Source organism: Lycium barbarum, chromosome 10 (genome assembly GCF_019175385.1).
Source record: "Lycium barbarum isolate Lr01 chromosome 10, ASM1917538v2, whole genome shotgun sequence".
NCBI classification, from domain to species: Eukaryota; Viridiplantae; Streptophyta; class Magnoliopsida; order Solanales; family Solanaceae; genus Lycium; species Lycium barbarum.
Genome location: NC_083346.1, coordinates 91,420,927 through 91,436,714, shown reverse-complemented (window position 1 = coordinate 91,436,714; position 15,788 = coordinate 91,420,927). Strand labels below are relative to the sequence as shown.

Below are 15,788 nucleotides of genomic sequence, written 5' to 3'. Positions count from 1 at the left end.
ACTTCAAACAACATGGAACAATCATGAAACTTACCTTGGATGATGGTTGAACAATCCTTAAGTTGAAATACTTCAATTAACCAAAACCCTAGTTCCACCCTTTGTGCGATTTCTTGACTTAGATGATCCTTTGTTGTGTTCTTACACTTGATTTCATGAATTTGGTATTGAAAATCTTAGGTTTCCTTGGATTTTCTTGATATTCTTAGAGTTGAAGTGTTGAAGAACACTCTAGAGCCTTCTTGAAGTGTTTGGATGAAAAATGACGTGAGATGGGCTTAAGTTCCCTTTTAATAATTCAAAATCTGGTCTTTAATGAAAATTTGTCGGGATGAACAGTGGTCGTAAACCACCATATACGGACCGTATTTTGATTTACGGTCCGTCCTCCATGGTCGTATTTAATCATTTCAAAGACAGAAAGTTTGGCTGAGGATTATGGCAATTTACGACTGAGGTTTACAGTCCGTAAACCAGTTTACGGGCCGTCCTCCAAGTCGTATTTAACCATTTTCACAATTTACAGAAAGTTGAGATTTTTGACAAGCTGGAGGACGATTGCACTATACGGTCCGTAAATCACTTTACGGGCCGTATAGTGCCATATACGACCACTGGGCTGAAAAATATTTCGCGACTTTCTTATTTCCAAAAATTCTTAATTAGCCATTCCCGACTTAATAAAACATCATTCACTCAAACTCTTCATCATTCCACTCATCATACAAGTACGGAGAAATTTCCGAGGTGTAACATTCTTCCCCCCATTTGGAACATTCGTCCTCGAATGTTCGACACTCGGGGATCCTGGAAAAATTTCGCCAGAGTTTCCTTTCTAATTTGGACACTACCTTTCCATTACAACAACCTACAATATTTTCGCCTCACAGGGCTATATCGCAATATCAACACATTTATGGCCACACACGACCAAAAGCATAAAACTAAAACATACATACCTTACATCGTCGACGTCCCATCTTGAATCTCTTCTGGGGATTGGAACAAATGGGGGTATATGGATTTCATCTTCTCCTCTACTTCCCAAGTCATTTCTTCCCGATTATTGTTCCGCCATAGAACTTTGACTGAAGCAACCTCTTTATTCCGAAGCCTTCGTACTTGTCTATCCAAAATGGAAATGGGCATTTCCTCGTATGTTAGCTTCTCTGTTACTTGCCCATCATCAACTGGAACTATTCTCGTTGGGTCTCCAATACACTTGCGTAGCATCGAAACATGGAAAATTGGATGTACGGATTCGAGCTCTGAAGGCAAGTCCAATTCGTAGGCTACTCGACCCACCTTACAGATAATTTTATAAGGTCTGACGTATCTTGGACTCAATTTCCCCTTTTTACCAAATCTCATCACTCCCCTCATCGGCGATACCTTCAGGAACACCCAATCGCCCACTTGAAATTCCAAGTCTCGTCGGCGATTATCTGCATAAGACTTTTAGCGACTTTGAGCTGTTAACAGTCGGTCTCGAATCACTTTAACCTTTTCAACTGCTTGTTGGATCAAGTCGGGGCCTATCAATTGTATTTCTCCGGTTTCAAACCATCCAATTGGAGATTTGCATTTTCTTCCATATAAGGCTTCATACGGGGCCATTTGAATACTGGAATGATAGCTGTTATTATAGGCAAATTCAATAAGAGGCAAATGCTCATCCCAACTACCAACAAAGTCCAGCACACACGCTCGTAGCATATCTTCCAAGGTCTGAATAGTACGCTCGGCTTGTCCGTCGGTCTGCGGATGGAACGCCGTGCTGAGCTTAACTTGAGTACCTAGACCTTCTTGAAAGGACTTCCAGAACTTGGCTGTGAACTGTGCCCCTCTGTCTGTGATAATGGCCAAAGGAATACCGTGAAGTCGTACAATCCCCTTGAGATACAATTTAGCATAATCTTCCGCTGAATATGTGGTTCTAACGGGGAGAAAATGAGCTGCTTTCGTGAGTCTATCCACCATCACCCATATAGAATCATACTTCCCTCGCGTACGGGGTAATCCTACCACAAAATCCATATTAATTTCTTTCCATTTCCACGTAGGAATTTCCATTGCTTGCAATAAGCCTCCTAGTTTTTGATGCTCGGCCTTCACTTGCTGGCAATTTGGGCACTGTGCTACAAATTCTGCTATGTCTCGCTTGATGCCATCCCACCAATATATCGATTTAAGATCATGGTACATCTTAGTTGCACCTGGATGAATAGAATATCGGGAATAATGTGCTTCCTCTAAAATCCGTTGGCGCAAGTTTGCCACATTCGGTACACATAACCGGTCTTGATATCTAAGAACCCCTTCTATGGAAACTTTGAATGGAGACTTTTCCTTTTACTGAGATAGATCTCGATAGTGGCTTAACTGAGGATCTTCATATTACCGTTCCTTCACTTCTAGATTCAATGATGAAACTGTGGGGTCATTGATGCTAATACTTGCATCTCCTGAATCAATTAGCCGTACGCTGAGACTTGCTAACCGATGGACCTTACGAACCATTTCTCGCTTTTTCGAGGGAACTCCACTTAAACTGCCCATCGATCGGCGGCTAAGTGCATCTGCTACTATATTCGCCTTCCCTGGATGATATAGAATGTTCACATCGTAATCCTTCAGTAATTCTAACCATCGCCTTTGCCGCAGCTTCAACTCCTTCTGTTTGAAAATAAATTGAAGGCTTTTGTGATCCGTATAGATGTCCACGTGCACACCATATAAGTAGTGTGTCCACATTTTCAATGCATAAATGACCGCAGCTAGCTCAAGATCATGAGTGGGATAATTCTGTTCATGTTTTCGCAGCTGTCTCGAAGCATATGCAATAACTTTCCCATTCTGCATCAATACACATCCTAATCCCGCACCGGAGGCGTCACAATATACTACATAGCCATCTGATCCTTCTGGAAGTGTTAGCACTGGCGCTGAGGTCAATCTGTTTTTCAACTCTTGGAAGCTACGCTCACAGGCATCACTCCACTGGAATTTAGCCGACTTCTGGGTTAACTTTGTCAATGGGGCTGAAATAGATGAGAAGCCCTCTACAAATCTCCTATAGTATCCTGCTAACCCAAGGAAACTACGAACTTCTGTGGGCGTCGTAGGCCTTGGCTAAGTCTTCACAGCTTTTATTTTCTGAGTGTCGACTCGGATACCATCATCTGAAATAACATGACCCAAGAATGCAACAGAATTAAGCCAAAACTCGCATTTTGAAAACTTTGCATACAATTCTCGATCTCGAAGAACGCCAAGAACAATCCTTAGATGATCTGCATGTTCTGACTCTGTGCGAGAGTACACCAAAATATCGTCGATGAACACTATCACAAAAAGGTCCAAAAACGGCCTGAACACATTATTCATTAAATTCATGAACACTGCCGGGGCATTCGTCAACCCGAACGACATTACTCGAAACTCGTAGTGATCGTATCTTGTCCTGAAGGCAGTCTTGTGAATATCTGTTTCCCTAATTCTCACCTGATGATAACCCGATCTCAGATCTATCTTAGAGAACCATTTAGCGCCCTGTAATTGATCAAACAAATCGTCGATTCTGGGAAGAGGGTGTTTATTCTTTATTGTCACCTTGTTCAACTGCCTGTAGTCGATGCACATTCGTAGAGATCCGTCTTTCTTCTTTACGAACAGGACTGGTGCTCCCCACGGCGAAGAACAAGGCCTTATAAACCCCTTCTCAAGTAAATCTTTTAGTTGTGCTTTTAGCTCTTTCAGTTCTGCTGGAGCCATTCGATACGGAGGAATAGAAATAGGCTCGGTGTTTGGTAATACATCAATAGCAAAGTCGATTTCCCTTTCTGGAGGAAGACCTGGAAGTTTATCTGGGAATACGTCTGGAAATTCGTTCACCACCAGAACAGATTGGAAAGTTGGCACTTCCGCTTCCGTGACATGAACCCGACCTAGATGACAAATATAACCTTTTGATATCATCTTTCTCGCCTTAAGGTAAGAAATAAACCTACCCTTTAGGGAAGCTGTATTACCTTTCCACTCAAGTATGGGCTCTCCCGGAAATTGGAATCAAACTACCTTTGTCCGGCAACAAACATTAGCATAGCATGATGCCAACCAGTCCATACCCATAATTACGTCAAAATCTATCATTTCAAGTTCAATCAAATCAGCCCTTGTCTGACGATCACATATAATGACTACACAATTCTTATATACTTGCCTCGCTATTACAGGATCACCAACCGGAGTGAATACCTCGAAAGGTTTAATTGGCTCAGGTCTCACCCCAACACAATCAGCGATATACGGAGTAATATATGAGAAGGTAGAACCCGGATCAATCAGAGCATATACGTCACGGGAAAATATAGTCAAGGTACCTGTGACAACATCTGGGGAAGACTCAAGATCCTGTCGCCCAGCTAAGGCATACACACGGGGCTGAACAGCACCTGAAGTGGATGCTCCCCCTCTACCTCTGCCTCTACCTGCTATGGTCTGAGAAGTCTGTGCTGTCGGGCGAGCTGACGAAGAACCCGCTGCTGAACCTGTGGGCTGAGTCCCCGCTCTATCTCTCGCTGAAGGGCAATCTCTCATCATATGACCAACCTGCCCGCAAGCATAACAAGCATCCGAACCCTGACGACACTGTCCGGAATGTAATTTGCCACACTTGCTACACCGCGGTACTGGAGGTCTCCTCTGGCTAAAGTCTCCCCTAGACTGCGAATCTGAGGCCCTCGAACTTTGCCCCTGGCCTGACTGAAAAGAACGGTCAAATCTCCTATCCGAGAATCTGGGAGGTGCACTGGTCACTAACTGACCTAAGTGCCTGGAATGCGTCTGTCTCGGTCCCCCTCGGTACTCACTACTCTCCCCCATAGATCTAGCCCTCTTACCTTTTCTTCTGTCACCCTCACGATCACTTCTCTTCTGTCGTTGTCGTTGCTCGAGGTTCTGAGCATGGGCCTGTATTCGGGAAATATCCATCTCGTCTTGCAAGGAGGCTGTCAGACAATCTCTGAACAAGTGTGGTCCTAAACCACTCACAAATCTATAGACTCGGTCTCCCATGTCAGCCACCATAGTCGGAGCATACCGGGCCAATGAGTTGAATTGCATACTATACTCTCGGGCACTCATGCTTCCCTGTTTCAAATTCAAGAACCTGTCCGCTCTAGCTCTGCGGACTTCAGGTGGCAAGTAATGACGAATAAAGGCATCCACAAATTCTTGCCAAACGGGAGGTGGTGCGTTCTCTCCCCTTGATATCACCCAATTTTTATACCATAGTACTGCCACATCGCGAAGTCTATATGAGGCCAACTCCACGGATTCGGTCTCAGAAGCATGCATAAGTTTCAGCGTCCGCAACATCTCATCGATAAAACCTTCTGGGTCCTCATCCGGCTTCGACCCGAAAAATTCTGGAGGGTTTAGAGTAAGTAAACCACGGGCTCTTGTACTAGCCGAACGATCACTTGGGCCCGTATTCTGTCGTTGTGCCTGAGCGGCAACCAACTGTGTCAATAATGACCCATTTCTATGTTGTTCTACATTTCAAGTGTCTAAGCTTTCCAATACTTCAAACAACATGGAACAATCATGAAACTTACCTTGGATGATGGTTGAACAATCCTTAACTTGAAATACTTCAATTAACCAAAACCCTAGTTCCACCCTTTGTGGGATTTCTTGACTTAGATGACCCTTTGTTGTGTTCTTACACTTGATTTCATGAATTTGGTGTTGAAAATCTTAGGTTTCCTTGGATTTTCTAGATATTCTTAGAGTTGAAGTGTTGAAGAACACTCTTGAGCCTTCTTAAAGTGTTTGGATGAAAAATGACGTGAGATAGGCTTAAGTTCCCTTTTAATAATTCAAAATCTGGTCTTTAATGAAAAATTGTCGGGATGAACAGTGGTCGTAAACCACCATATACGGACCGTATTTTGATTTACGGTCCGTCCTCCATGGCCGTATTTAATCATTTCAAAGACAGAAAATTTGGCTGAGGATTATGGAAATTTACGACTGAGGTTTACGGTCCGTAAACCAGTTTACGGGCCGTCCTCCAAGTCGTATTTAACCATTTTCAAGCTGGAGGACGATTGCACTATACGGTCCGTAAATCACTTTACGGGCCGTATAGTGCCATATACGACCACTGGGCTGAAAAATTTTCCACGACTTTCTTATTTCCAAAAATACTTAATTAGCCATTCCCAACTTAATAAAACCTCATTCACTCAAACTCTTCATCATTCCACTCATCATACAAGTACGGAGAAATTTTCGAGGTGTAACAGCTAACAATTTCAAGTAAAAGTATAAAGATGTCGAGACTTACCTCACATGTCCAACTCAAACTACACCTGTTACACCTTCCTGTCTACCTCATCTATCATTCTTCAACCATATTTTTCAATTATATCTCAATATTCTTACCTTATCCAACATGCCCCTTTCGCACCGTTGCTTACCTGTGTACAGTGCAGCTCCCAATATCATCAACCACTTTCTTCCGTCGGTACCGTTCTTTAGCTGAAATTAAGGGTTAGTAAAAGGAATTTCATTTCCTATGGCTGGGCTCTATCGCACGATCTAAGATATGAAAGAAAGGTAACATTCTAAATGTCCTGTAGCCTCTTGTTTATAGATGTGGTGCACAACACACCGATAAACAAGACTCTACTAGATACGGCCTGTAGACATTCCGAGGACAAATCGCTCTGATACCACTTTTGTCACGACCCAGCCCCGTGGGCCGCGACTGGTGCCCTATTTGGACACCCAAACAGACTTACGTACCAGATCGACATATCGAAGATTTATTCAAACTTAACATACGTCATTTTAAACATATACTGAAAACGAATATCATCTTAAGCGGTCGCCCGTACATAAACATCATATCAAATCCGGTAGGCTGGCGGAATACACATCGCCCAGATATACATACATATACAAACATATGGGCCGTTTTGGCCATAAGAGCAAATGGGACCGCTTAAGGCACAAATCACGATTATAGTCGAACAAATGTGACCCATGACCCACATATATATCTACAGGCCTCTACAAACCATGACAGAAACATATGACGGGACAGGGCCCCGCCGTACCCAAATAGTCATACATACAGAATATGTATCACAGAAGATATGTACCAAAAATATGAGCTCCGAATCAAAAGGAGTAATCCAAGTGGCAGAATATGTATCCTATACTGGAGGATCACCAAAACGAACGTCCGTACCTGCGGGCATGAAACGCAGCCCCCGAAGAAAGGGGGTCAATACGAAATATGTACTGAGTATGCAAAGCATGGCATACAGAAATCCGAATCATAACTGAAGTGAAGAGTACAGAAAATGGATACAGAATTAGTATATCAAAACCTGTGCTGAAAGTATGTATATATAATGCAATTAAAATCGTGCATAGGGCTCAGGAACGTGGTCGCCACTCCGACGCTGGCGCCACAACACATCATACTCCAGAAGGTTTCATATCTCCGTACGATCCCCGAACATATCGTATCAACATAACATATCACAACACCAGAACATATCATATGCCATATCACATCATAACGTTGTATATAAGCGGTAACCGGCCCTGTGGCGAGGTCTCGGGAACCGTAACACATCATACTGCCGAATGTAACATAGTGCGCACGATCACAAAACCGGCCCGGGAACCGGCGAACGATATCATAGTAGTAGGCACGAGCGGATTAGTGCGGAAACCATATGCATATAAATAAATAAATTTCTTTCAAACTCGATAGCCAAATATTTTTACAAACATCTGAAGGCTCAAAAATAAGATTCGGTCAATTCGAATTAGTATGAGAGAGTTAAAAACTTTCGAAGTACGGAACCTTCTGAAAATATTTCATAAGTCATACTTAGGAATTCAAGTATCATTCATATTAAGAAGCTTTCAAATAACATTATGGAGCAAATCAAACGGAGCCTTAGAATCATGTGCACATATCCAAAATATATATATATATATCCAAAACTTTAGTCATATCAAATATTTTTCGAACAACATCCGGAAACGTATCGACTAGAACTTCGAACATCACAAGTATGTATCAAACCATATGAGATAGTTTATGGAAATCAAAGACATAGGCCATCCTAGTGGCTCTAGGAGTAGAATTTTCTTTAGAAGCATATATATGTCATTTGTTTATTTCATAACGGTCATGCCAAAAGAAAGAAAGGCAGGCTCTACATACCTCAATCGCTCGCTAACAAATCCCGATTACTCATTAAATAAATCCCGACTCAAGTCTCGGGCTCTCCAAGATCTACAATGACGTTATCAATTACCAAACATTAGCTACAAGTACTTAGAAAATCAACTTTAACTAGTACTTGTCTACAGGAATTTCGGCAGCATCTCCCCTGTAAATTCAACATCCCCGAGAATACAACTCGGCCAAATTCATCAACAACCATACCAACAATACCAACAACCATACCAATAACATCAAGAATCAATTCAGAACGCATTCTAACATTAGTAGCCTTCTTTTTCTACATAGTCATCAACATTCAATTCAACCACGTACGTTCAAGTCGATATCGACACTTACATATTCACTACTAGTTCAAGATCATTCAAATACAATTCAAAAGCATTTCATACAATTCTACAAAATATTCAACAATCCCACCAAAAACCATACTTCACCCGAAACCTCCAATCTTCGACACGAACATTCACAACACATATTATCTTCCAATTTCATCAACAACAACAACAATTTGCACCTTAACAACTCCATTCCCTTAATTACATAAAACTATAATAAAATCACATAATTTCCTACAACAACTTAACAACCAATTTTTCATGCCCACTTGAACTATTATTCTTCCATTTACATCACATGGCCACAACAACACAATTAACATAATAAATAAAATTTGTTCATCCTTCTCCATCAACAACACTACACGGCCACACACACACATACCCACAACACACAAATTTCATAATTTTCATTCATTTCCACATATTACAACATATATATAAGTCTTCCATAACATAAAAAGGATAGAATTCTTACTTTTTTTCAATTTTTCCACTTGCCAAAAAAAAAGTACTTTCTTGCCCCAAAAATTATACCACGTTGAAGAGGGTCTTGAACTTAGTAGGAATACTAGAAAACTATAATTTTTGGACCCAAGATTGATGGCAAAAAAAAATTCTCTTTTTCTCCAAGGTGGCCGAATGCCCCTTTGTTCTCTCAAGTCTTGCTCTCACTTTGTTTTGTCTTGAAGGTTCTAGATGAATGATGAATACATGGCCCTTTTCTCTTATTTATTTCATGGTTTTAATTTACATGGGCTTGGGCCTTTTTTATTCTCCATGGCCGGCCACACCTCTCATTGGGCCTCTATTTTTTTCTTTTTATTTTTTTTATTTTTCTAGCCCAATTCACTTATGGTGAATATTTGTAATTCATGAACCCATTTTCCAAATTCCCAGTTTTGGCCTTGGCCTTCCTCCATATTTCCACATCAACATTTTTCATGAACAACACATATATATAAAATAAGATCAAAATATTGCTTTATCTCTTACTAGTCACAATTATTTCAAATTTCCCGAATATGCAAAAATACGGGATATAACACCTATAATGCGCCACGTCAGAATTTTGAAAAGAAACCACCTCAAATATAAGTCCGATATTCCATCAGTGGGGTGAATACTTGAGGTGGTTTCTTTTCAAAATACTGACGTGGCGCATTATAGTCCGATTCCAATTCCCGGGAGAGCCCGTGCTTGAATGGAAAGGTAATACAGTGTCTCCTAGAGGTAGGTTTATTTCCTACCTTAAGGCAAGGAAGATGATAGCAAAAGGCTACATTTATCACCTAGTTCGAGTTCATGACACTGAAGTAAAGCCACCGACTTTTCAATCCATCCCGGTAGTGAATGCATTTCCGGATGTATTTCCAGATGAACTCCCAGGTCTTCCTCCGGAAAGAGAATTGATTTCGTTATTGATGTGTTATCGGATACTAAACCAATCTCCATTCCTCCTTACCGAATGGCCCCTGCAGAATTGAAAGAGCTAAAGTCACAACTGAACGATTTTCTTGGGAAGGGATTTATCAGGCCCAGTTCATCACCGTGGGGAGCACCTGTCCTATTTGTGAGAAAGAAAGATGGTTCCCTATGGATGTGCATTGACTATAGACAGCTGAACAAGGTGACGATAAAGAATAAATATTCTCTTCCAAGGATCGATGATTTGTTTGACCAATTACAGAGTGCCAAATGGTTTTCCAAAATTGATCTAAAATCAGGGTATCATCAGGTGAGAGTTAGAGAAGAAGATATTCCCAAAACAGTTTTCCGAACGAGATATAGCCATTATGAATTTCGGGTGATGTCATTTGGGTTAACTAATGCTCCAGCAGTGTTTATGAATCTAATGAATAATGTATTCAGACCTCTCTTAGATCTGTTCGTGATCGTATTCATTGATGATATTCTAGTATACTCTCGGACAGAAGCAGAGCATGCAGACCATTTACGTATTATCCTTGTAATTCTTCGGACTCGTGAATTATATGCTAAGTTTTCGAAATGTCAATTCTGGCTGAATTCTGTAACTTTTCTAGGCCACATTATTTCAGCTGAAGGCATTCGGGTTGACACTCAGAAAATAGAGGCTGTGAAGACTTGGCCAAGGTCTACAACACCTACAGAAGTTCGTAGTTTTCTGGAGTTGGCAAGTTATTAGAGAAGATTCGTGGAAGGGTTTTCCCCTATTTCAGCACTATTGATGAAACTCACTCAGAAATCAGCGAAATTTCAATGGACCGATGCTTGTGAACGCCGTTTCCAGGAATTGATATTGAATATTCTAGAACATAAGGATTAATATAGCGATATAGAATTTCGATTTATCACAATTCTAATACTAATATTATTAAATAGAAGGATAGATTAACCTCAGCCCCAGTCCTGACACTTTCAGAAGGACCAGAAGGTTATGTTGTGTATTGTGATGCCTCTAGTTTTGGATTAGGCTGTGTGTTGATGTAGCACGGCAAAGTTATCGCCTATGCTTCCCGGTAGTTGCTAAAACATGAACTGGTTGCGGTTATTCATGCACTAAAGATGTGGAGACATTATTTGTACGGTGTACATGTCGATATCTATACAAATCACAAGAGTCTCCAATATATTTTCAAGCAGAAGGAGTTGAATTTTCGGCATAGGCGGTGGTTAAAGCTACTGAAAGATTATGATATAAGTATCCTATACCACCCCGGAAGGGCGAATGTAGTAGCTGATGCACTTAGCCACAAATCAGTGGGTAGTCTATAGGAGGTCCCTCTAGAGAAGAAAGAATTAGTCCGTGAGCTCCACCAGCTAGCCAGCCTCGGAGTTCGTTTAATTAATTCAGGCAATGCAGGAATTGGTATTTACAACCTAGTTGTTTCCTCCTTAGATATGGAAGTGAGAGAGCGCCAATATGAAGATCCCCAGTTGAGCCACTATAGAGATACATATCATGAAAATGAGAAGTCGCCATTTGAAGTTTCTACATATGGAGTTCTTAGATATCGAGACAGGCTATGTGTTCCGAATGTTGCGGGACTACGTCATCGGATTCTAGAAGAAGCTTATTACTCTCGGTATTCTATTCATCCAGGAGCGACAAAAATGTATCATGATCTTAAGCTAATGTATTGGTGGGATGGAATGAAGAAGGACATAGCGGAATTTGTAGCTCAATGTCCAAGTTGCCAACAAGTGAAAATTGAGCATCAAAAGCCATGAGGATTATTGCAAGCAATGGAAATTCCAACTTAGAAGTGGGAAGTGATGAACATGGATTTCATTGTAGGGTTTCCCTATTCCCGAAGCAAGTATGACTCTATATAGGTGATCGCGGATAGACTCACGAAATCAGCTCATTTCCTTCCAGTCAGAACCACATATTCGGCAGAAGATTATACAAGGTTGTATCTTAAGGAGATTGTGAGACTTCATGGTGTCCCGTTATCTATTATCACAGATAGAGGAGCACAATTTACAGCCAAATTCTGGAAGTCTTTCCAAGAAGGTTGGGTACTCAGGTAAAGCTTAGCACAACGCTCCATCCACAAACTGATGGGCAAGCCGAGCGCACTATTCAGACCTTGGAAGATATGTTACAGGCATGTGTGCTAGATTTCGGTGGTAGTTGGGATGACCATTTATCTCTCATTGAGTTCGCATACAACAACAGCTATCATTCCAGTATTCAAATGGCCCCGTATGAAGCTCTATATGGAAGGAAGTGCAGATTGCCAATTGGATGGTTTGAAGTCGGGGAGACACAATTAATAGGCCCTAATTTGATTCAACAAGCGATGGAAAATGTCAATGTTATCTGAGATCGATTAGTGACAGCCCAAAGTGGCTAGAAGTCTTATGTGGACAACCGACGACGAGACTTAGAATTCCATGTTGATGATTGAGTATTCTTAAAGATATCACCGATGAAAGGTGTGATGAGATTTGGCAAGAAGGGAAAATTGAGTCCTCGATACATTGAACCTTATAAGATTATCCGCAAGGTAGGCCAAGTAGCATATGAATTAGACTTACCCTCAGAACTTGAATCAGTCCATCTAGTTTTCCATGTATCAATGCTCCGTAAATGTGCTAGAGATCCTACTAGGATCGTGCCGGTAGATGATGTTCAAGTGACGGAAAAGTTATCTTATGAGGAGTTACCTATTGCTATACTAGATAGGCAAGTACGGAGACTTAGAAACAAAAAAGTAGCGTCAGTCAAAGTCTTGTGGCGAAACAATAACCGAGAAGAAATGACTTGGGAACCAGAGGAAAATATGAGTTCAAGTACCCGCACTTGTTTTCACCCCCGGAGGAGATCCAAGATGAGACACCAATATTATGAGGTATGTATGCTTTCTTTTCATGTTTTTAGTCATGTGTGGCCATAATTTATTGCTATTGTGTTGTAGCCCTGTGAGGCATGGTTATTGTGGGCTGTTGTGACAGGATGGTAGAGCCATATTACAGGGGAAACTCTGGTGAAATTTTTGTAGAATTCCCGAGAACTTAACATTCGAGGACGAATGTTTTTAAAGGGTGGGAGAATGTTACACCTCGGAAAATTTCATGTCGTTGTATGGTAGATAGACTAATGCAGTGTGAGAAGTGTATGATGTTTCTACAAGTAAGAAGTAGTACTTAACGGTTCCTATTAAGATTCCAAAGACGTTTGAAGCAAGAGAAGAGAGTTCGTTAAGAAAGGCAAAGTATATGTTGTGTTTCGGAAAGGATTTACAAAGTACCGAGTTAATGATGTCTTAAATAAGAGTTATAATGCCCCTTAGATTGTTAATGAAGTGTTAAACAAGTGCTAAGAAGATTCCATAAGAATTGGAGGCAAAACGGATCAACGAGAACAAGTTTCGGGAGATTGTGGATTGCATGGTCCTTTATACGGACCGTACAATCTAAGAAAAAAACCCTAGCTTCAATCCAAAAGATTTCTTGACTTCAAGCAACCCTAGTGAGCATTCATGTTATTGATTCCATCAACTCTTGATGTTTTACTCTTGATTTCTCTTGGGTTTATGTTAAAATGGTGTGGAGAATATTCTAGAACTTTCTTGAGGTGTGGAGAGAAGATGAAATGAGAAATGAGGACTTGGGGGTATCTTTATAAAAATTAAAAATCTGTCCCGAAGGCATTATATGGACACACATACGGTCCATATAACTTATACGGTCCGTATGTGTGACCGTATAATGCTTCCAGTGGAGAGCCTTCTCTGGGCAGAATAGTGGCATTTTTTAGTAGTAGCTTCATATGAACCATGATTCTTGACATGTTACGAGTATAATTATGTTATAAATGATATCAAGAATATGGGAGAAATATTATATGAAGATGAATGTAATGTTGTATTATAACCATGGTTATGGATGCCCTTGAGAGGCAATTGTAGGAATTGGATAATGACGAACTTGACAAGGTTATTGTTTACAATATTATGAATGTTGTTATTGATGTTTGCGAGTGGTTATATCATATGGAGGAAGTTGTAGAAACAAAGGAGATGCTTCCCAATTTTCGTTAGCTTTAGCCTAAGCTTAAGTATGCTTCCGAACATCTAATCTTAGCACGAATTCCTTTGAATGTAGAGCGACGCACGGGGAAGGAAGCGTATAGTCGACAAGTTAGAAAGACGAAAAGGTATGTGAGGCTAGTCCCTTCTTTTCTAAGGCATGATTCTTATGACATGTCTATCCTTATTCTCCATGACCTTCTTACATTCCGGAAAATACAAGTCAAACATAAAGAGTCTAAGGCTTATGCTATGTTATGAATATGATAATGATGATGATGGGTCTAAGCCTAAAGACCCTAAAGCATATGATATGATATTGCCATGAAGTTAATGATCCTTATACGGTTTTTTTGATGTTATTCATTATTGCTAGACCCACCTTATGATGCTAGTTCCTTTAAGGTGAGGTATGATGATTATGATTACTCCATAATGGAATCGGGGGTTCTCAACCTTACGTCACCCCGATAAAGTTATAGTTTGTCTTTAAGTTCTTATGCATGCTTTATGAGATGTATATGATGATGAGATTACACCGTGCCTATATGTCCGGGCATGACACCGCAAAGGCGGGCGGCTTCAAATTACACCGCGCCTAGATGGTTGGGCATGACACCGTGAAGGTGGGTTGCTTATGATTACACCGTGCCTAGAGGGTCCGACATGAGTGGGCGGCGTTATAATGGTTACCCAGACGCGGGTTAACGATTATGGTATATATGATATGCATACATGTGTTTTCCTTTAAAAGTTAAGCAGGTTTTATCTTTAGCTCATGTTTCATTGTTTCTTTATTATGCTATTACTATTCATGTCTTACATACTCAGTACAATGTTTTTACTGATATCCTTTCTTTTGGATGTTGTATTCATGCCCACAGGTAGACAGGGAGACGGTGTGGATCCGTAGGAGCTTATCAGCAGATTCACAGGAGCACTCCATTATTCCTAGTTGCTACTTATAATCATATTCTTTTGTATATATATTTTGGGTACGACGGTGTCCTGTCCCGTCCTTATGTCTAGTACTCTAGTAGAGGCTCGTAGCTACGTACGTATGGGTTGTTAATGTCCCACGATGATCACATTGTACTTTTGTATATCATTTTTGTAGCCATGAGGGCTTATGTATATAGATATGGGTTACTTGGGAGATTATATGTGTTCATGTTGAGTATGATGATTAGCCTAATGAGAGGTTCTCGGTAGTCAGCTCCGGGTACCTGTCATGGCCCCTAGTTGGGTCGTGACACAACATTTGTCCCGAGTCTACCCTAACTCAGTTAGGATATGGAAAGGTTCGTCAAAGCCACACTAACATAAGAGTGTTCAATGAAGGACGTTGTGATGCCACTAGGGTGGTCGATTTGGACATTCAGATAGGACCAGCTGAATTCACCATCGAATTCCAACTCATGGAAATACCCGCCAATTATAATTTGCTTCTGGGAAGGCCATGGATCCACATAGCAGGGGCAGTACCATCCTCGCTTCATCAATCTGTAAAATTGGTCTGGGAAGGGAAAGAAGTGGTGATCCACGGAGAAGCTAGCATGCACAATTACCCAGACAACTCTACACCCGTCATTGAAGCTGCACCTAAAAAAATAGATTTCCATGTCATTGAGTTAGTGGGAGCAGCCCACAAAATGG

The 15,788-nt window shown here is 40.9% G+C and overlaps 1 protein-coding gene across 1 annotated transcript in view; it reads left to right on the top strand.

The window, feature by feature from the left end:
- Positions 1-15,290, top strand: part of LOC132614939 (uncharacterized) — a 38,695-nt gene extending 23,405 nt beyond the window's left edge. Inside the window, exon 2 of the mRNA XM_060329486.1 lies at positions 15,017-15,290. The gene's annotated coding sequence lies outside the window, so the exon portion shown is untranslated. The remainder of the gene's footprint in view (positions 1-15,016) is intronic.
- The last annotated feature ends 498 nt before the right edge of the window (positions 15,291-15,788 follow it).